The sequence below is a fragment of the Ambystoma mexicanum genome, chromosome 14 (genome assembly GCF_040938575.1).
Source record: "Ambystoma mexicanum isolate Mex_15411 chromosome 14, UKY_AmexF1_1, whole genome shotgun sequence".
Lineage (NCBI taxonomy): Eukaryota > Metazoa > Chordata > Amphibia > Caudata > Ambystomatidae > Ambystoma > Ambystoma mexicanum.
This window is the reverse complement of record NC_090940.1, coordinates 292,885,191-292,907,638: the sequence shown is the minus strand read 5'-3', so window position 1 is coordinate 292,907,638 and position 22,448 is coordinate 292,885,191.

Below are 22,448 nucleotides of genomic sequence, written 5' to 3'. Positions count from 1 at the left end.
AATGTGGAGGTCTAACTCTTTCAATAGGGCTGCTCAGAAAATGTGATCTTTTTTAATAATAGCGGTGCACAGACAATCCGGGCCAATAGCCCGAGAAGATTTGGATTTGTTGATAATGCCCACTAGGTCTGCCTCTCTGACATAATTCCGCAGCACAGACCCCACCAATGAGTTCCACAAAAGTGGAGAGCGATTTTCCTTAGCAGGCCAATATCGCTCCTTAATGAAGCTTTCCAACACTTACTCAGAAATGCCACAGACTTCATTAGGGGCAAGGCCTGCTCTGTGATACTGTAGCAACTGCCAGGATTCTTTCGAGTCATGTGTTCTTATTAAAACATTGATACATTTCCATCAAGGGAAGGAATCATGAAATTGATGTTTGCACAGCCAATGCTTGTATTGCTTTCTAGCCTTTGCTGTGCGTTTCTTTTTATCAATGTCAGCAAGAAACTGACTTCTCCTAATTCTCCATAGTCCAGCATTTAGTTCTTTTTTTCTTTTTGGCAATGCCTAAGTCAAAGGCAACCCCAGGTTTTCCATTATACTTGCTACAAAACAAATGTATGCGCTCATATGGCCAATATACATTCAACATTCTCTTTAAATCCCACTGGCATTGCCACATTATTTCATCACTGGTAAGTCCACTCTGAGACAAATTTTCAAATACAAATACAAATACAAAGTGGCATTAAGGCTATTGATGTTAACCGTTGTCCATAATAGCCTATTTACTTGTAGATTAACTGAACAGTTATGACACTGAGTGTCACGTACCGTAACCGTTCCAACTCTGCCCCTCATATGGAGCATTGCAGGGTCACTCATGTCAACACGACTGACCTGAAGCTCAGGGAGCAAGCCCAGGATTATCTTGTTGACAAACATGAAATCAATGCAACTGCTATGTACACCATTGGACCAGGTTATCATTGATTCAGTGGCCTTGAGAGCAACAGGGTGGAGATCAATTTCGGCCAGTAACACTTCCCATTCTACGCCCTTCTTTTGGCAATGGTTTTTTGCTCTCTCTCCTATTGGTGTACATGAGAGCTAGCGAACAGTCAGCATCACAATCAATGGTGAGAATTAAACCTTTTTTTGAGATTGTGAAGATCATGCCCTCAGCATATCAATAACCACTTCTTTAAGCTCATGCATAGAAGAGCCCCCAAGGGGATCATACAAGTTATCCAACAATATGTCCCCTGAGCCCTGGGGAAATCTAGGTATTATTGCTGATAAGAAATTGCTTTGTATTTTAGAGCCAGTAAAGGGACTCAGTGAGAATTTGTTTCTTGCTCCAATACATATTCCACCCTCAGAGCGACCCGTGCTTGGTAGAGGAAATAAGCGGAAAAATCACGGAGTAGCCATCCATGACAAATGGAGCAGTGAGCCAAGTCTCCTGAAGTAGAAAAAATGGTGCCTGTCTTAATTCCGCACAACCCCTGGGGTTAGTAAGGAAAGACTGATGGCCCTTCGAGTTCCATGAAGTACATGGATAGAGGTGTCTCTAACGGTGCTACTTTTCAACCTGATTGTTTACACGCATTTAGTCAATTACCCAGCACTCTAAATTGCTCAAGGATACGATCCTGGTCAGCAGCCGGCTACTAGTGGTAATTATTATTTTTTTGGACACATCTAGGCTGAACACCCAAATTGCCCATAGACGTATACTGAGGCATGGTCACTGAGGCTGGAAGCATTGAGGGCTGAAACACATACACCTCAAAGCCCATTTCGGCCAAATATTTCGCATTTTTACAGATCCGTTCAGCCACCACAGGAGTTAGGAAAGTAACCAAGGACCAGTTAGAACGGCAATGCACAGAAGGCTATTCCAGTCCTTCAATTTCCTCAGAAGAAATGATAGCCAAGTCCGGAACAAGATGTAAAAGTTCGAGCAGCCATGAGCGATTTTAAAAAGGACTGGCAGCCGTAGGGTTGGACTCCTCTATTTAAACAAATTTTGAGAAAACCGACACGTAACACTCCAGGGTATAATTAGTATTATTAGACGGTATGCTTGTAAGGATTCAACACGCCAGAAGTGATTTTGCTACATTCTCGGACGACGTATCAGTTAAAGAAATCGTGCATGGCACATTGCCAAGATGACTAGAAGTTTTGTGCTCATTAGCATGCTTGGCAGAGGCACTGTTTATGTGGCCCTCAACCGTGTTTGGGGCTATATGGCAATTTGCTATAGTGTTTAAGTCTGTACCATGATTAGGCCTCTGTAAATTGTTATGAATATTGGCCATTGTTAATCAATCTTGTCAGAGAATTTAGGGGCTTTGAAGGAGGCACCCAAGGTGTCATTACTAATTAATAGCACAAGGGCAACGCGCTGGTCTGGGAAGCAAGACCATGCAGAGAACAGAGGTCCAAATCCCAGATCCGTGCTTAGAAACCAAACTCAAGTACGGTATTAGGCGCGTTACAAAAACTCAATTGAATAAAATAAAATAAATGAGCTGAAGTACCGCCGGTGAGTTCAGTCATAGCTAGCTCAGGTAAATAATTAGACTCTGTCTGAGTTAATATAGACATTGGGCCTCATTACAACCTGTCAGGTTTGGACCGCGGTGATTCCGTGACGGCGGTAACAAAGTTTCCGTGTCCGCAAGGTTGCGGAAAGACCGTCCGATTACGTGCTGTTGGTCGTGCGCACCACACGGATGCGGAAACGTTGTTACCGCCATCACGGAAAAAGCCACGGAAATGGACATAGCGCTGCCACAAGTAGCGTAAAAACTGTGTCCCCCTCCGTCGCCACGGACACGGAACTGGAAATACCATGATCGCCAAAACAGGAAACAGAGGCGGCCATCATATAAAGCACAATCCATTGCCATCCAGAGTCAGCACAAGCAGAATCCACACTGTGAGAAGGCAAAAGGGACCACCAGCATGTCTGCCAGGATTCCAGCTCAGAGGCAGCGCAAACAGAGCTTTAGTGAGGCAGAGCTAACTGTTCTGGTGGAGCATATAGTGGAGCATGCAGAGATGCTGTTCAGTGCCGATCAACGGCGTGCCACACAGCTGCGGAGGAAGGAAGTGTGGGCGGAAGCAGCACGCATGTGCACTGCTGTGGCCGTGACTGTGAGGAGCATAAAGGACTGCCACAAGCGGTGGGATGACCTCAGGCTGAGGGTTCGGAACCTGATCTCCACACACCGCCAACGCAGCAGTGGGACAGGTGGAGGACCCCCTTCCCCAATGAGGCTGCAAGCATGGGAAGAGCGTTGCAGCAGTGTCCTCCACCTTGAGGGCATCCATGGGATCGGGGTGGCTGAGGCAGGAGTGAGCCCACCTGCAGATGCTGGTAAGTGGTGAAACATGAATGGCACATGAGAATATGTTGATGGCATGACTGGGCCAAAGGACCCATTAACAACCCCCCCCCCCAAGCAGTGCATGACTGGGCCAAAGGACCCATTAACAACCCCCCCCAAGCAGTACATGACTGGGCCAAAGGACCCACTAACAACCGCTGCCCCAAGCAGTGCATGACTGGACCCATCAACAACCCCCCCCCCCCCCAAGCAGTGCATGACTGGGCCAAAGGACCCATTAATAACCCCCCCAAGCAGTGCATGACTGGGCCAAAGGACCCATTAACAACCCCCCCCCAAGCAGTGCATGACTGGGCCAAAGGACCCATTAACAACCCCCCCCCAAGCAGTGCATGACTGGGCCAAAGGACCCACTAACAACCGCCGCCCCAAGCAGTGCATGACTGGACCCATTAACAACCCCCCCCCCCAAGCAGTGCATGACTGGGCCAAAGGACCCATTAATAACCCCCCCAAGCAGTGCATGACTGGGCCAAAGGACCCATTAACAACCCCCCCCCCCAAGCAGTGCATGACTGGGCCAGAGGACCCATTAACAACCGCCCCCCCCAAGCAGTGCATGACTGGGCCAAAGGACCCATTAACAACCCTGCCCCCCAAGCAGTGCATGACTGGGCCAAAGGACCCATTAACACCCCCCCCCCCAAGCAGTGCATGATTGGGCCAAAGCACCCGTCATGATCCCTATGGCAACCAATATCACAACAATGCATACCCCCAACAATCAGATGCATGTAACTAACACTATTGAATGATGCATGTGATGCACCCATCAGCCTCCACCACAACACTAAATGCATGTCCTCTGTGTCCCCACAGCCGTGTCAAGTGACAGTGATACTGCACAACGGGCCAGGCAATCTGCACCGGCACGTGTCCAAGCCACTGCCCCTGCACAAGAGGATGCTGCCAGCAGTCCGGCATCTCTGCCCCCAGTACCAACTGCAACAAATGTGCCGGCCACCACCACCAACATCCCCAGCGTCTCCACGCTGCCTGAGTTAACACAGGTGCCACGGGAACCCATCGTGCCCACCCAAACCAACACAGAAGGCAGCTGCACTGCAGGGGAGGCAGCCTGTAGTGACAACAGTGCCCCGGCAGAGCACTCTGATACTGGGCCACAGGGGGAGATGCCCACATTTGATGACCTGGGATCCTTCCATCAGCTGGAGTTTAGTCCCACATCACTCCGAAGTCCCATGAGGTCACCCACCCCATCTATGGCAGAGCTTAATTCCCGCATGCAGCGGATGGAGGAGCAGCAGGCTACCCTCACCCAGCTGGTGGAGAGGCAGCTTGAGGAATCTAGGCTGCAGAGGGAGTGCTACAGCACGTCAGTGCGTCGCCTATCAAGGTCCATTGGACGCTTTGCCAGCACTATTGTCACCCTGGCATGCCATGTGCGGGAGGGTAATGACAAAACCTCCAGGCTCCTAGAGTCCATGTTGATTGGGCAACAGGCAAATATTGCATGTATGCCATCTATACCTGATTCTGTGCCATTCAAAATACCACCACCCCATCCAGCTCCACTACTGCCAGTCCAACAGGCGCTCGAGTCAGCTAACGGGGCTCTCGGGCAAGGATGCACATGCACAGAAGCGCACACGGAAGTGATGGCATGTGCGTGGGGCACTGCAGGAGACACGTGGACTTGAAGGGTGGGTACATTTGGGTGGTGGGGGAGGTTGTTTTTGGTGTTTGAACATTGGGGCCTGGCTGGGGGTGGGTACGTTTGGGTGGTGAGTGGGCACGGGTGTACAGCTTCCCTAACCATTGCACCTCCTTCCCTGTTGTTAATTCATCTATATATCATCATTTGAAATCAAAACATACATGTGTGGACATCTATCATTTCATTTGCAGTACAACAAATCATTTATTGTCATCACCATGTCCATGCATTGCTGTGAATGTGCTGTGTCTCAAAAGTAAATGCAAATCAGTTCATCCCGTGCTCTTTGGCCATCAAGTGGACCCCCAGGGGCAGGTGGTGCCATCCCATCCCCATCCCTATCCCCATCCCCATCTCCATCCCCATCCCCATCTCCATCCCCATCTTCTTCATCTGCATCTGGTGGCATTTGGATGTTCCTGCGCAGGCAGAGATTGTGCATCATGGCACATTCGAGCGTGATTTTACCCGTCTTCACTGGGCTGTACAGCAGTGATCCACCAGATCTTCTCAAACAGCAGAACCCGGCCTTCAGCAGTCCGAATGTCCTCTCAATCAGTCCACGTGTGCGGACATGTGCCCTATTGTACGCCTCTTCATGCCTGTTCCTTGGTCTCCGTACAGGTGTCATCATCCATGGCGTGAGTGCATATCCAGCATCACCTACATGGGATGTAGATGGGGGGACATGTCAGTGTTTGTTGTATCATGTCTTCATCTGATGCTGTGCTATTTTGTATCATTGTTCATTCATGCATGTGTGCCATGCAGTGGTTGGAAGTGTTTATCGGCCATCACAGTGGATGTAGCCAAATGGATATTGACCTACACATTTACGTGCATGTGTACTCTGCCCTGCGGGTGACATTTGATTGTGAGTATGGCATAGTGCAGTGATATGCACACATGGCAGAGTCACTCCACTGTAATGAAGTAGTTAATGCAGGACGTCTCATTTACAGGCATCATGTGCATTGGGAGGGCAGTGTTCCATTTGTGGGTGGGTGTTTGCAGTGGCAAAAGGGTATGGGACAGTGACAGTATCGGCTGTGTGTGTCATGTGGCAGGGTGTGTACGGGCACACTGTGTTGACCTGTCATGTCTTCCTTTGTGATGTTTGGGATCCGCTGTCTATTTGGTTGATGGCAGGGGGGGTGATGCATGTGCGTTCACAGCGGCACACTCACATTGCTCATTGGCCTGGAGACACACACACCACTTCAACAGGGTCGGAGCATTGTCAGCTGTACTCACCTAATAGCCATGTGTTTTGTCCAGCATAGCATTCCATGTACCGTGGCAACGTGGAATTCTGCAGTATCATTGAGTCATGGGTTGAGCCTGGGAAACGTGCACAGCAGTGTGTAATCAGTAGCGTGGCATCACATACCATCTGTACATTCAACGAGTGATACTGTTTCCTATTTCGGAACACCATCTCAATTGCACGTGGTACTGTCAGCTCAATGTGGGTGCAGTCAACTGCACCTATACAATTTGGCATGCCTGCTATGGCATGGAAGGCCAACTTGGTGGCAATGACCTCGGGGAGGGCACGGGGTAGGGCTATGTGTTCCGACACATGGCGCAACAGGGCATCCAGTACCTGTACCAGGATTTTTGAAAAACAGGGTTGTGATATGCCGTGCAGCTCACCGACAGTGTGTTGATAGGTGCCAGTGCCAAGGAAATGCAGCACAGACACAACCTTCAGGAAGGGGGGGTGGCGGTGGGGGTGTCTATGTGGCTGCTGATGTTGTCCTCAATCATGGCAGTGATGTACAGGATTGTTGGACGGTCCAGCCAGCCGGTATAGTGTGTGGATCTGTCCTGGGGTAAGGTTCCAGGGTGAGGCCCTGACGCGTGGTATTGCAGGCTGCCTGCGGGGTTGTGCCGGCTGGACAATGGGGTTTGCCATAGGTGCAGGGTTGGCTGGTTGGCGCATGCGCCTCCTCCGCCTCCGCCTCCTCCTCTGCACCATTACTGCCATCATGTGCAGTGCTGCCTGTTGGTTGTGTAGGCCCAGTCCAAGTGCTAGTAGAGCTGCTGCCTGCATGGTTTGTGTTGTGTTGGCCTGTGTGTGGCCCTTTTGTAGGCTCCCAGTGTGCTGCTGGGTCCAGCTGGGCTGATTTGGTGCACCTGTGCCCTGATTCAGTTCAGCAGGAACTGTTTAACGTCATGTTCACGTTGGCGGCGGTACCGCCACCATGATCACGGTTTTAACTCCATTTTTCTGGCGGTGTTTCCATGTCCGCGCTAGTTGTGATGCTCGCGGTGTTTCGTATTGCCGGTAACGGAGGAGTTTCCGTGGAGGTGGACTTTACGGGACCCTTAACTCCACGGTGGCGGTTGGGGGAGGTGCTATTTCCGGGGCCGCGGGTCATGATTGAGCGGACGCGGAAACGGTGCCGGTATGGTTATACCAGCAGCGTTAATTCCGGACCGGAGCAATTGTAATGAGGCCCATTGTTTTTAGAGGGGATCTGTGAGAAGTACTTGTACATTTGTCAAGGGGGTCCTGAAGTACCACCTGCCGAGTGGATCCATTACTTGATTCATTCGATATAATAATTGGCTAGATCTAGTTGGTAGGGTTGTAAGACCAGCATGTTTCTGTATCTTTTTAGGTAAAGGTGTTTTTAAGAATTCTACCTGTTGATTTTGCCATGTCAACTGATTGGCTTGCTGAGAGTTCCTTATCTTCTTTTTATGTCTATGTACTGGGCAATTGAGAAGTGATTGTTCAATGCAAAGGGCCTCCAAGGCATGCTCCTCCATGTCAGCTGTGACTTTAGCAGACTCCTGCTGCAGGACTATTAAGTCAGATGGCAAGCACGAGGATGTTTTAATTGTACATGCTCCTATCATAGGTGGTATTATATTCACAGTTAGAGGTGTTGTCTCTCGAAGCAAATGATGCCTTAGTGGTGGAAGATCCATGGATATGCCCTGTGTCTGCACTAGGCTCGCTAGGCACAGGACGAGAGACAATAACAATATTCACTACCAAAGCTAACATTCATTTAGTCTTAAGTTGTTTTTCCGCAAGTTTTGTGCATAGATGGAGTAAAACATCAATTTTTGTAATGATCGTATCCAAGGTCGAAGCAAGAAATGGACATTTCACCAGACTGGCCAAATGCTGAGCCATTGAACCGATTAGAGGCTTCGTCTTCGCTTCCACTATCACGGTATGAAAGCTCCGAAAGGGAGGCTAATTTCTCCAGCTAGGGGCTGGCGGACCGATTGGAACCGATGATATTACTATAATTAGTATTAGTGGGGCAGAGAGAGTTACGCTGTAGATTTAAGCACAAATTAAGCAGAGATCCATTGTTATCGATTATGGGTGAGCAGTGAGCGGTGCTCTTGTCTGGGTTTCTTGAATTCCCTCAGGCGCCTCGTCATTAGTGACCAAATTGACAGCTATGCTACCGCCCTCCACGGCGGGTACTGCCCAATTATCGAAATAACTGGTAATTTTAGGTTGCGATTCATCCACCGTCCCCTTCTTACTTTTTAAATTCTTTTTCATTTTAGGCGTGATATTGGAGTCCAAAGTTCCTCTCATGGGGCTGTGGGTGCGCGCTACGCAGCCCATATCTTTGTTGATTGTTTCTTTTCATCTGGAGGGGCGGCACGGCGGGTTGAGTTAAAATTGAGCTTTAGGAGAGATCCACAGTGCACATAAAGTGATTACCACATTCCAAACTTTGGGGGTGTCAAATACAGGCCCTTGATAGCAAACTCCGTATTTGGATAGGTGCGCCCCTTCCCACAGGCTAATACTTTCACACTCATCTCAGGCGACTTAATCCACAAGGCCACTTCTCTGTACCACCTCACTCTGGATCAAGTCACTGCTGCTTCAATCACATTACAGAGTAAACTTGGGAGACTGAAACATAAGCTTTATGCACCGCTCACCAGCTGAAGTGACTTAGTTCCTCTTACACCCTCCTGCTCCAGTCTGCCTGAGACTGCATCAACTCAGCAGCGAACTCAACAGCGAACAACGCTACGGTGCACGCCCGGGTGGAGAGTTTGTAGATTGATCCTCCTCGCACAATAGCAACAGAAGAAAGACACCATCTGTAACAGGGACGGCCTGAGATTGCAGCAACTCACCAGCGAACTCTGCTGCGCTCTGCGCCCGGGTGGAGAGTTTGTAGATTGCTCCTCCTCGCACAATAACAATAGAAGAAAGACCAGGCTATCTGATGTACTTAGCATAGTGAAGTTGAAAATGCTCACTTTTTTTCCTCCCCTTTTACACTGTGCGTAGAGCGCAGCTTCTTGGAGTCAATCTGGTATGTCAGTGAGTTAAGGGCTCACTGCTGTGATTTCTTATCAACCTGCAGGTCACATGTTTGAAACCCCTGGCTCAACTCTGCCAAGGCTAACAATTTGCAGAAACTGTGATAGAAAGAAATATATAAAAATACGTTATTATAAAGATGTATTTGATGGATAGCAGTTGGATAGCAGTTGCCCATGACAACAGCTAGCTCCTATTAACAGGCTACCCAGAACATAATGCCTGCCTTGCCATCTGGCTTGTCCTATGTCAATTCTAACTGTTTTACATTTTTGAGCTTGATTATGAAAACTCTAATGGTCCTTCTATGTGTCATGGTGCATGGGCTGCTGGGTGAGTCCTCACTCTAAATAGTAAAATTCAGAACACTGAATAAGAAGAAGAAGCAGTATGCGGGAAAAGGCCACTGAATTAATTTCATAGGAGGCCATTTGCATATTTATTGGTCGACCGGCAGTCAAATCATCTTTTGAATTTCAACTGACAAAATCTGTTTGTGCCAATTTGACAAGAGTACGTTCTCCCCTAGTTGCAATCACAACTCCGAGCGATTTCATCTAAAGCATTTTCATCTAAAACTAGGGTGTGCAAGAAGGTTTGGGGTTCAAAGGTACAGGGCGGGGAGGTACTACCAAATCCATGTGACCCTCAGGAGATGTGGTTACTTGTTAATGTAAGTGCATCTTGAAACTGGGGACATGGTGAGGAGAGATTGAGGGGTGATCAAGTGTGATTGGATTAAAGAGGGGGGCGGGGCGATCTATTCTCCTGCTCCTTCCATGCCCTCTGGTTATGGCTAGCTCGAGGAACTCCTCCATCAAACAAGTTGGCATGAATATTAGGATGAGATGTTGCAAGAGTATACATTTTCACCATGGAACGGGAAGATCCCTCCAGCTGAAGTAGACCTGCACGTATGTCAGGTATGTGTGGGATTCGTGAAGTCCAAACCCAGTTGGGAAACAATGGAGCGCTGTACATCAGGGGTTGGGGGCACACCCCGTCAGTTGCGAGGAGAGTGCAGTGGTAGGCGAGGAGCTGGGATGGGTAGTGCGAGCAGGTGTCGGGCAGGGCGCAGGAAGGGGTGAAGTAGAGTTGAGTAGAGCAGATAGCATGAAGAAATGCTCGCTTTGGAATGTACTAAGTCTGTGATTGCAGAGATGTAGCCCCCCGAAAACTTAAGCATTGCTAGACTGTGACCCGGGGGGCATTTACAACGATTGTGCAATTGAAGCTGTTCCTGCGTAATTAACGTTCTATGAAGGGCGTATATAAGACGGTGCAGAGTTAATGTTCAGGAATAAAGACAAAAGCACCAGGGACGCCCTTTCATGGTCGAAAAATGCCCCAGGGTGAGCAATTGGATCGTCAGTACCCGAGTCACTTTGGATTAAATCACCTAACACTTGGTACTGAAGCAAAGTCTTCAAGGCGCATTCATATGCGTTATCCACAACATTCTATCCCTGCAGCTGTCTAGGCCTGATCATTTTGTCCAAAAATGGATGATAATTATTGGAGCTGTTTAGTAAAATGCTGTATTTGTGGTTGCCGCAGCCACTTCACTACATTGTTCAGGAAACAGGTCCAAGGCCTAGTTGTAATTTTGCAAAACCGAAACTATATTTGAGAAAAAACAATGATTTGATGTTGCAGCACTTCAAGGCCTTGATGTTTGGGTTGTCAAGGAGACATGGACACCACGAAATAAAGCAAGCCAAAGTGAAACTGACCAAGTGTCCCTTGATTGGAGTGCCCTGAAGAATACCGGCGTGTGTTCGCCTTTTAGAAACATTCCCATGAGCCCCAGTTGCTTCGATGTCCCGCGGGGTATAAATAGGCCTATTTTACTGTGAGAAAAGTTGGGGGGTACCTACTCGCCATTTCCTCCTATAAATTAGACGCAGACAGCTGCATGTATTGACCGTGTGGGATAGAAAAATATCCCCCACTGTTACATTCCAATGCCGGCTCCGAAAACATCACAGGATCCGGGGGTGGTGGGACTTATCACGGCAGTTATCAAAACAAGAGCTGCCAGCTACAGCAGAGAGTGTATTTATTTTAGCTGTGGCTGTCCAGGTCTGCGAGAGTTGGCGAGGATTTATTTACTCAGCGGCCTCTATGTTGGCTCTCATCACTCTGCCGCCTTCCTTTCCTCGCCAGACTCGGGCGATCAGCTGGCGCTTCCTTATTCGGGCACGACGTTTATGCTAAGCCTGTACAGTCTATTCATTAGGGCACTGCATTTCGCAAAAACATGTCACGCGAAGTTCATATTTCAAGGTAACTGGGATACTTGCAGGCCTAAGACTACCACTGGTTCCTGTGGTTCCTGAATAAAGCCCTAACTCTCAAACCGCACCTATTCGGCCGGCAGCATCTAAACTGCAGTCAGTTCCCACTCACAACAAGCCCTGTATCATCCATAGACTTCCATCCATAGACTTCCATCCATAGACTTCAACAACATCATTTGTTTTCACCTGCCATGGAGACTTAAAAGCTTTTGAGGGATTGTAAAGCTTTGGCTGCTAAATGGCGTCCTGAGTGCAGAGCACTCGTGGAGTGCAGGTAGAGTGCAGTTGTTGGCAGTTGGCGCAGGGGAGCACAGTTAAGATCTACACTGCATCACTGCCCCAACTGTTGTTTTGCGGTGATCATTTGCGTGTTGAATGCAGAGCACGCAGAGAACAGACGGCGCAGCACGGCCCTGGAAGGGAAGCAACCGGCCGTTGTTTGAAAGAATCAGCCACGGTAAGTCAGTCTGCTTTTAACTTTCATATGGCAGACGTGACAGTGTATGAACTGTGTAGCAATGGAGTGGTTAATGAGCTCGCAGGCCCAACATCCGAAACCAGTGGCCATAAGAAAGCTCAACAACTTGGAAGAGGATCAATTAACAAAACCGTTTACTACCCCAATGGAGGCCTACTCACCAGCGGTGAGGACAGGAATGACTGCAGTCTCTGGAAGAAAAAAAAGTAAGAAATAAAGTCAAACGTTAGAATTTCTTATGACCACAAAGCAACTCCCGAAACTACACTTACCCAAAAACGCGGGCTCGCGGGATGATGATGGAAATACTTTAGAAAGCTCTCTACGAGATGAATGGGACAAAGACATGAGTGGTGGACCTCCCAATTGGGGATCTGTCCCTCATTAGCAAAGTGTGAAGGGGGACCTAGAGGACCATCCAGGTGGTACCGCCCGGATTTTCCAAACGGAAGACACAAACTCTATGTAAGCTTCGGCCTTCTCTAACAAGCCGACTCTGATGCAACAATTCTCAATACTCAGGATAACATTGAAGGGGGTGGGCACTCCTCATAGTTAGCGGTTAACTTTGTCCTTAACTCATTAATAAAGCTTTAAGGAAAAATAAACAATAAGTTTAAGGACCAAAAACGTATTTTGCATGAAATCATTGGGGAAGTGAACTACCTTGAGGGTTTTATGTGCCAAACAACAAAGCGCTACAAATGTGGCTTGCCAAGGATTCTCTTGCCGGTCTCCAGCGGTCGCTCAGTAATTCGACTTTGCCTTACATTCATTGTGGGCATTCTATTTCAGTAGAAATGACACATAACAAGGAAGCGGAGTCCAATTCTATTCACTTAATGCGTGCACCACCTCTCCTTAACACCGGTGCTGGGTCCTCCTTGAAAGTAAATCAATGCAAAAAAAAGTCCAGAAACTTGAAGAACGTCCCGGCTCGAAATAATAGGGGCTTTAGGAAATTCCTGAGGAAACTGAAAGCCTCCCTAAGTGCCTTGACTACTTACTCGGATGATCTTCAAAATACAGTCTCTGACAGGGAAAAGCACGAAGGCATAGTTACATCGCTACCTACAAACGACCTGTACTTCTGTACCCTTGAGGAAAAAAGGAAGGGGTCTCTATACTTCCAATATGGTGCAGGAAGGTTCACCTGCTAATGAAAAAATGTAATAAAATCTGGGACAAAAGTATCTGTGCGGAACAGCTGCTTGGCCAAGAGGAAACTTTTGCTCTAAACGGGCAGACTATCCTGTCGCGCAACGATAGAGTTACTGTTTATTTCACCTGGAAGATGGTTGCTACTATAGTGCTCGAAGAAGCTTCTGCACTCTTCTCCTTCGGATATGAAATGTATATCCCGAGAAACGGAAAACCTGATCTCAAAAAGGCCCCAGGATCCCAAAAGGGAGGAAAGGAAAATATCTGGCCCTGATAGTAGATATTGGAAGGAATGAGCCGGACAACAGGGTAGTTGTACCCACGGAAGAAACCTATTTGTACAACAAAATTCCAAAAGACGGCAAGCTAAGTGATTAAAAGTAATTTGCCCTGTAGATGCAATCTGTGGCCAGTGGTGGGCAATCACATTTTGGCAATGGTCATTGAATGGTCCAAAAATAATATGAATGGGTCTAATAAGATATTGGTGCTAACTATTTACTGGAATCCTTGTGATATTTCTACAGAAGATGTTTGCATTTTGAGTATTTCAACCTGGTTTCTGTCGTCCACGGGGATTCGAGGGACAGAGAGGAGTTGCTATAGTGAAACTCCTGCACACTTGGGGGTTGACCATGGTAAATGGAAGTCCGAAATCAGATACACCTCGAGATCCACCTGGCACAGGGGCTCAGCAGCATCAGTGTTAGACTACGCGTTTGCCACCCCTAACCTATTTGCTCTGTGTTTTGATTTTATCGTGGGAAAAAAATGAGGCAAGTGGCCATGCACCAAGACACTGCCTTCAACTTCCTCCTCGCCTGAAGAACTTGTCTCAGTGCTGTCCTGTAGCAGGAGTCGTCTGGAAAGGTAATCCTTTCTTTCTTGCGAGGAACTTGCCTGCCTCGAGTAGAAGCCACAGTGGCCGCCTGTAGGCTGCAGCCCTGTGTCTCCTATCCCGGAGAAGGCTTAATACTGGGAAAAAGCCTAGACGGTGAAAAAAACCCTGACAATGTAGATGGAATCGATGATGACAAGGCTGCACAGTAAAGAATGAAGAAACGTCCTGGTCCGGACTGTCGCAGGACTCCAATGGTAAAGTGTCCACTGAATACTCGTGGTCATGAAATTGAGAGGTTCTTTGGAAGCTCCAAAGGAGGAGACGAAAGAGACCAGAGAGCGTGACAGTGGGAATCGGCACCTGAGAGCAGGAGGGGGCGTGGTCTCCTAATGCAAGTAACGGAGTAAAGAGGATCCAGGGCAAGAAAGTGCCGGAGAGACAGCAGGGGAGAGCAACGCTAAAGACACAAAAGGGGAGTGGAAGGTTCCAAAAGGGAACACCCAGGTATGTGAGAGGCGCGAACCGAGCAGGAGCAAGAGAGAGAGAGAGAGAGAGAGAGAGAGCGGTTAAGGGAACCCGCGGAAGCACAAGAAAAAGCATGCAGCAGAGGCCGCAAGGCAAAAGAGCAAGAGAAAAGAGAGTTCCGGTGCGGAACAAGCAAAGGGAAAACTATGAGCGTGTAACCGAGTAAGGAGAAACTAGCCTAACGGTTGCAACGCGCCGACCGCTGGGAGTACCAATGCTAAGTACCTCCCAGCGGCGGCCATGATGGGGAAAAACACTAGAACGCTACCACCATATCGATAGACAACGTGGAGGCGCACTCAATGGCGGGGCAATTCGCCACCTGTGCCACAAGCGCCATGGGTGCATGACTAAATCCTATTTAGGAGACATGGTACTTTCAAGAAATCATATATTGATGAGCTGGAAATTAACTGTCAGTGATCCATGGTAATCTGGATGAAATGTGCAATTATGAAATATAATGATAACGTTGAACATGGTCCAGATTTAATCTATAAACGTAACAACTAGAAGGAGACATTCATTTATTGACCAAAGAGCTCTTGACAAAAAAAAAACGTTTTTCTTATGTTAGAAACTCACATCTGCACGGATATCATGAAGAGGTACATAGCAGAAAAAAGGTTTCTAAGACGTGATTAAAAGAGAACTATAAAAAACGGTTGACAGTGCACAAGCAGTTCATGTCTCAAAGAGATGATGAAAGTATGCTGCAGATCATCTGTGCCAAGCCGGAGAAGCTCTTTTAGCGGCTTGATAAATAACAGAGGAGCCTGGCAAGGTTATGTTCAGACGAACTCCATCGAGGAATGTGCATGGAAAGCATATTTTGAGGATTTGTATTCCCGGCCTAAACTTGATAGGCCCGTGCTTACCTCCAATGATATAGGAACAGAATGGCACTTGGAGCATACGAAAGAGAATATTAATTTTGCCCATTATAGAGCCAATCCCTCAAGGCTCAAGGGCACTGGGTCCAGATGGGTTGGCAATGGTAACCTTGAAGGACGATACCCAAATTTAGGTCAAGGTTCTGTTCTCCCTTTTCTCTTATATTATCAAAAACCAAATCACTCCGGCTCCCTGGAAAATCTCTCACTTAGTGGCAATTTTTAAAAAGGGAAATATAGACATGCCAGTTCATTATCGACCCATATAATTGCTGGATACCTCCAGCAAGATTTTTTCCAGGCTAATTCTAGAAAATTTGGAGGCCTGGCTCAGATTGTCCGGTGGTGTCGATCTCTACCAATTCGGTTTCAGGAAAGGCTTGGGCATGTCAATCAACAATTTTATTATATTCCTTCTCCAACAAGAAGCAAAGGAGAAAAAGTGAACATTATATCTAGCCTCGATTGGCCTGACAAAGGCATTTGATGAGGTCAACGCCACAAAATATGGAAGAAATTAGAGATATTGGGTTTCCCTTGTCATCTGATCTCCATCATTACATATCTACACTCTGATACCCAAGTGAAAGTGCGGGTCAATATTGGGGGTGAAATATCAAATGGGATCCCTCCTTTTAGGGATCTAAGAAAGGGTTGTGCCCTTGCACCAGCTTTATTCAATATCTACATCTCCAATGTGGGAAGGAGGCTGGTGGAAGGACGCCTCTTTCCTCCCAAACTTGGACATCCTGTGATACAACATTTGATATATGCAGATGATATAATCTTGTTGGCTGTCACTCCGCTGGGACTGCAGAGAACATTACATAATCTAGTGTCATATCGGAAGTTTACAAAAAAGGTAGCAGGAGCCCTCTCTAGAAAAACATGGCATTATAACCTGTTCTGTGGATTTTTCCCACTTTGAGAGTCCGCAGCCATCGCTTTTTGCGCACTGTACTTTTCACAAAGGAGGAATATCCATTTGCATATCAGTCTTTGTCCCGCCCACAAGGGCGGTCCAGCACCAAAATGCCAGGCAAACCTGCTTTGAACAAGAGTACCACCAGCAACCCCAGACACGTGTTCAGCCTTGATGGGCCTCATCAGTGAGGTGGAGCTGGGCCTCTCTGAGCACAGTGAGCAAGGGGTCTACGACTAGGTTCCCCCAAGTAACTCAGGGTTAATATACCTCTGCTAATTGATGTTCTTATATCCTGGTGACAATTGACGTCACTGAGTTTGCACGCAGCACCTTATGGCTCATAGAGCATTATTAACTGTTTTGATAAATAATTTATACACAAAGAGAATCTTTTTTGTTGTTGCTATTACTGTGAAATTCGACATTTTTTTAGATACGTATGTGAAATATTTTATGTAAATGCTCTTTTATGTGTTTTGGCTAATTATTTGTATCTCTGTCTTGCTGTCTATACTTTTTTGTGTGAAAGGTACTTAAATAAACCGTAACAAAATAAAACATTAAAAAAAGAAGTGCCAATAAAGTTTTATTGAATTGAAATAAATAATCCTCTGATTCCTCATATGCCAACTAGTCCTGGTAAACCCCTTGCAGTTTGCATCTACTGAAAGCTGAAATTATCCAGAGTCAACTCCCCATCCATCACCCCAACCCTTTGAGTGAATGCCTTGGTTTCAGGACGCCCTGTCGGGAAAGCGCTTCCAATCATATGTTCGAGTAAGACAACGCTGATGCCTGAGATCTAGAAGTCATTGCATTTTTAAAGTCTCAATACATCAGTTCTTAAAGTAAAGTTATAGATGTAAATGACTTCCATAACACAAACATGGGATGCAGGGCAGCCAATCATTCATGCTCCTGGCCTTCCTCCTACACCAATGATAGATTATTCATGTATGCGTCAAAACATTTCATTCAAATGACCATGTTTTCACAAGGGCCTTATTTCCGGTCCATGTCCATTTATTTAGGACTGGCTGGAGCGAGTGTATTTGGAAAACAAAGAAAACATCCATCAGAAAAAGGAGAAAGATAGAAGTAGGAAGCCGACTACTACCCACACAGCGCTCTTCCTCGTCACAGTTCTTAGAAAGTAAGTGAAGTAAGCAGGATGGAGCCCACCTCTGAGACAGAAACCCCTATTGCTTTCAATATTGCTTGACCCTTTTCATGGCCAGTCCTGCCCACATCTCCAGGAGGGGCATCCAGGGGTGGGATTCCCCAGAAGCGTCCTGGTTTTTCCCATCTCTTGCTGTCGACTCGTTTTTCTGTTGCTTTTTAGAGGGAGCTCGTGCCGAGCTCGAGCTCTGTAGCAGCCTTTGGGTGCCGCTCGGTGGCAGGCGGGGAAGTGTTCATTTGAGGCTTGCTTAAAGCTGGCAGGTTGAGTGCAGGCATCTGCTGGGGAGTGGGCTCAGGTTGAGTGAAGGATGGTGATGTCTCTTCAACACTGGATGTACACAGTCTTATCTGACATATATGCTCTACCCACAGGTCGCACATGCATGTGGATTAACAAGGCATGTTAATTTGCTCCATACGTCTCCCCATTTGTCACTGTTCCATTGTTAACCCATGTTTTTTTCAAAAACAGGTTTTATTTATTTGCTAATTGCATTGTTCATTTAGTGATTTAGTGATAGGGTTTATCATGCAAACCTTTCACTATTAAGTTAAAACAATTGAAACATGCAGAAATGCGCACAACTTAAAAGATAGTGCATAAGGAAAACAACTATTAGGTTCATGTAAGTCAATCATGCATGGCGACATGACTGGGCGAAAGCTGGCAGTCTCATTCCTCCTTCCCCTATTTTTTCTTGGGAACAGCGTTCTTTGCTGATGAGGGTGCGACCAAAGACTGAACCAAGGGGGGAGCTTGTGTTGTAAGAGGCACTGGCCTCACATCCAAAGTATTCTAGGTTTTAACTGCCCTGTTGGTCCAGGAACAGCAACACATTAGATTTTCAGGAAAGAGCACAGAGTCCAGTCAACAGTGGTTGGCCATTGGTCCAGACCTTGCGTACGCATTTCTGTCAACCGTGAGACGATGGATGTTTTATAATGCTCCTCCCACTCCTTTGTCTGTAATGGGGTGCTCCCTTGGTAAAGGGAAAGACCCCCTTCCCAATTCTGTGTGAGTTGGTTGCTCATGTTCAAGAAAACACACCATGCCAGTTTCAGGGTACGTCCGTTGGACAGCCTCACCCTTTAGGTTTCTATTGCTTTGGCATTCATCGCCTCTGCCTTCCTTGGCACCATAGGGGCAAACCTGGCCTCGGGTTAGATCGGCTCATGCTCTCGCCTTTTATCAAGCATGGTGCCTCCACTAACACCAGGGTACTGTCATGCCTTGCTGTAGTATGAGTGCCCTATGCTTTCAGGGAGGGGCTGCAGTTTTCCTCCCAGAGGTTTGACCCCACCTTATTTTAGGTCTCTGGTGAATGGTGGTCTTTCTCTGCAGGCAGACCATTGAAGTTCTTTGGTTCTTCTTTTGACTCTGCGATTCTGTTCTACACTTGATAAATCAAAAGAGTTGGCTTTTAAGGGGCTGATCGATTAGGCAACACTTATTGCTTGAATTCTGAATATATGAATTTCTTGACTTATTTGCAGGTTACAAATTCAAAATAGGCTGTCGCGTCCTGCTGAGTGTGGTGGTAAAAACGCCAAATAAACCACCTGTAACGTTAATCCACCAGTTACTCAGATAGTAGACTGCACCAGTTTCATGTAAAGGTGGATCATTTATTTGGTGAGTAAGAAATAAATTATATTGTCAGATTGCCCTTAATGATGACATGTGTTTCGGCTTGTAGCGCCTTTTTCAAATCAGGGTTTATTATCACTGCCATTCCATGAAGTGTATTTACAATTTGTCATATTAATAAATGGTCGTACATGTTCACAAAGATAAAGTAAAATAAAACAATTGTGTGTCGTATGCAGTCAAACACAAAAAATTGTGCAATGAAAATATTCAAGATATGTTTACAAAACCAAGGAAGGGGTACCGTCACATGTTGATTTCAGAAAAAAAAAGTTTTTTTTGTTTGATCAAAAGAACACACAGAGAGTCAACGGTTGGTGAAGGGGAGGATTAATTGGGTTGAGAGAGATGCAAAGAGAAATAAAAATAATAAAAATGATAAAAGTAAAGCACTTAGTTGCACATTGTATTAGGTGTCTAATTTCTCTGTTCAAAATACTGTTAGTATCACCGTTTCTGTTTACTTAGAACCAAGTATAGAGGGGGGTGTTTTACCTTGTTATTTGATTAGACTGGTTGTTGGTATTTGCCAGAGTATAAGGGTTAAGTCCCTGTTGGCAAATTAAATATGTGTTTGATTGCCAATGCGATTGGATGGTTAGTCCACATTAAAACAAATTCTACACTTCTGAATATTCAAACTTCCTTTTATTTCTATTGTCCCATGTGCTAAAGAAATAGCACATATCTATACCACAGTAAGTTTAGTACATTTGGCATGTTCTATATCTCATTACCCAAGATGTTAGCTTTAAATGGAGTCATTCATAAACATTTTTACTTTGAGAGTTGCGCGTTTTTCATTAGAAATGCATTGTCCGAGTTCTATCAGTTCAAACGTTTTGAAAGCATATCTACTAGTATTCACTTCTTGTCAGTGTGCCATCTAAACAGCTACCGCTTCTCTCTAACGATGGTTGTGCTGACATCTGTCTGACCGCTATCCCAATGCTTCATATGAGCATTCAGCATTGCGCAGTAGAATCTGAAAAAGGTAGATGGTCTCTTACCTTTTCCTCTTTTGTCCGCTCAATCGCACTTGACCTCATTCTTAGTGGGAGGGAGAGATGTCAGTTGGATACAAGTCCTGATGTTACCACTGTGAGTCATTCGATGATATGTCAGATTTACAGTTTGTGGGCACCAGTTCCATTCCCTGGTTTCACAGTTGTCTATGTAATCAGCTCCACGTATTTGTACCAGTCATCTGGTTATCTTAGGTGACTGGTGTAATTCTGCGAGCACAAATTGCGCTGCCTGCCTCTATCTGAAAACCATGCTCTTTATTGCAACCTTTCTGGTGAGAAGTGCAACAGGAGATGGTCTTTGACTTTGGATGCTCAAAGATGCCCCAAAGTCTTACTAGTTTCTATGGTTCCTTTCAAGACTATGTGCTCCTTCAGACCTCATACTGCTTGGCACAACGCTTGGTTGTGTGCTTTTGGAATGAGCATCTTGACTAAAGGGTCTTGTTGAATAACCTTTTAGACATTGGAGTTTCTGACTTCAGAAAGGATGCAAGTGTAGTTGTGCGTGTCAGGTGAATATCTGTACCGCAATGGGCCAGGTTGCGTCTTTGAAAAAGTGCTGAAGTTCTTGCCCATATCTGCCATCTGGGGGAAATCGATGGACTGGATCAATAATGACGAGTTTGTGTTCATACACAGTGTTTTGCGTTCTCACGAAGGAGCTTCAAGCTTTTAGGTTGGAGGTCTGAGTAACAATGTCTAGCAATGTTTGTTTTAGTTCTCTTCCTCAAATTCGTCCATGACTATGTAGAGGAGGAGCCAAGTACCCCCACCTCAATTGACCCGCCCCTTTTACCTGTATGCTAGAAACCAGAGTATGTGACATAAACAGAACAGCTGAATCGACAAAGAGCAGAGTATGGACTCAGTCCAGTACCAGAGAAAGGGCCAGTACCTAAGAGAATCTGGGAGCCAAGGTACCCATTGAGAAAACCATACCTGCATACAAACAAATATGATGGCCATTTGAATGAAATCCCTGAAGAAGCAGAGCCAATAAACGGAAAGGATGAAGGGTAGTATTACTAACCATTGCCAAGTATATGTTACATGGAGTTGAAGATGAAGTACATAAAGAAGATGCAGTGATTAGAGAATGCAGATATTCTATAAGGCATCAAGAAAGCAACAAGGATAAGTGACATCTTGGGCTCAAGGTGAAGAAGCTAATGCCACAGAAATAGATTAAGATATTAAATCATTTTACACGTGTACAGATGCAGAAGAAACGCAAGCCGCAAAGAAATCGTGAAGCTAGCTCGAGGCTTATAGTAAATATATTGCAACAAGCGCCAACGTATACATACATAGGAATGAGAGAATTGTGGATGTTTCCACTAAACGTATTATAGCAGGTTGGACATTAGCAAAAGGCCTCAGTACAGAGTGTCGCAGTTAAAAAGCAGAAATTGAATAACAAGCAGAGTATCAGTGAAAGGCGAGGCTGAGCGAGCCAAGAAGCCAAGATCTTTTCAAAACTGGAGTAAACTGACTTTGGATACAAAATAGTGTGAAAGAACAAACCTCCTGTTCAAAAGGAATGAATATAACAAGGAAGACGTCAGAGGTCTATTAGAAATTAATATTAAATACACGAAAAGGCTCGATTTAATGATCTCTATTCAAAAGGAAGCATGAAGTTGGATGAACGAAATGGTCACACCTACGCATGAAGGCAGACTGTGCTTCTCATTCCCTAATTTTCTCAGAGATAAGAACACTCTTAAGGACGAAGTTCGAAGGCCTAATTGACAGTAGACCACTTAGGTGATTACGGATTGTTATGCTTATTGGTGGGAAGCTAAAATTAAAGCAACCTCACCAGCATCTGGATGGCCAGCCTGCAGGCTGCTGTCAGAATCCGAAGAAACCTCCCTCCCTTCCTCCTCACGTGGGTCTTCAGTGGAACTTTCTTCTGGATTCCTCTTCTTCCTTTCAGGAGTCTTTGGTTTGGTGTTTCCGTTATTTTCTTTCTCTCGGAGTAAATAGGGTCTCTCTCCTCGGGATGCCATATTGTCGGTAGGGAGATCCCCAACAGCGTGGTCTCCCCTGGAGCTAATCCCAAAACAGGGAAAAGCCTCCTGGCTGAAAAACCCTGTAAATCCT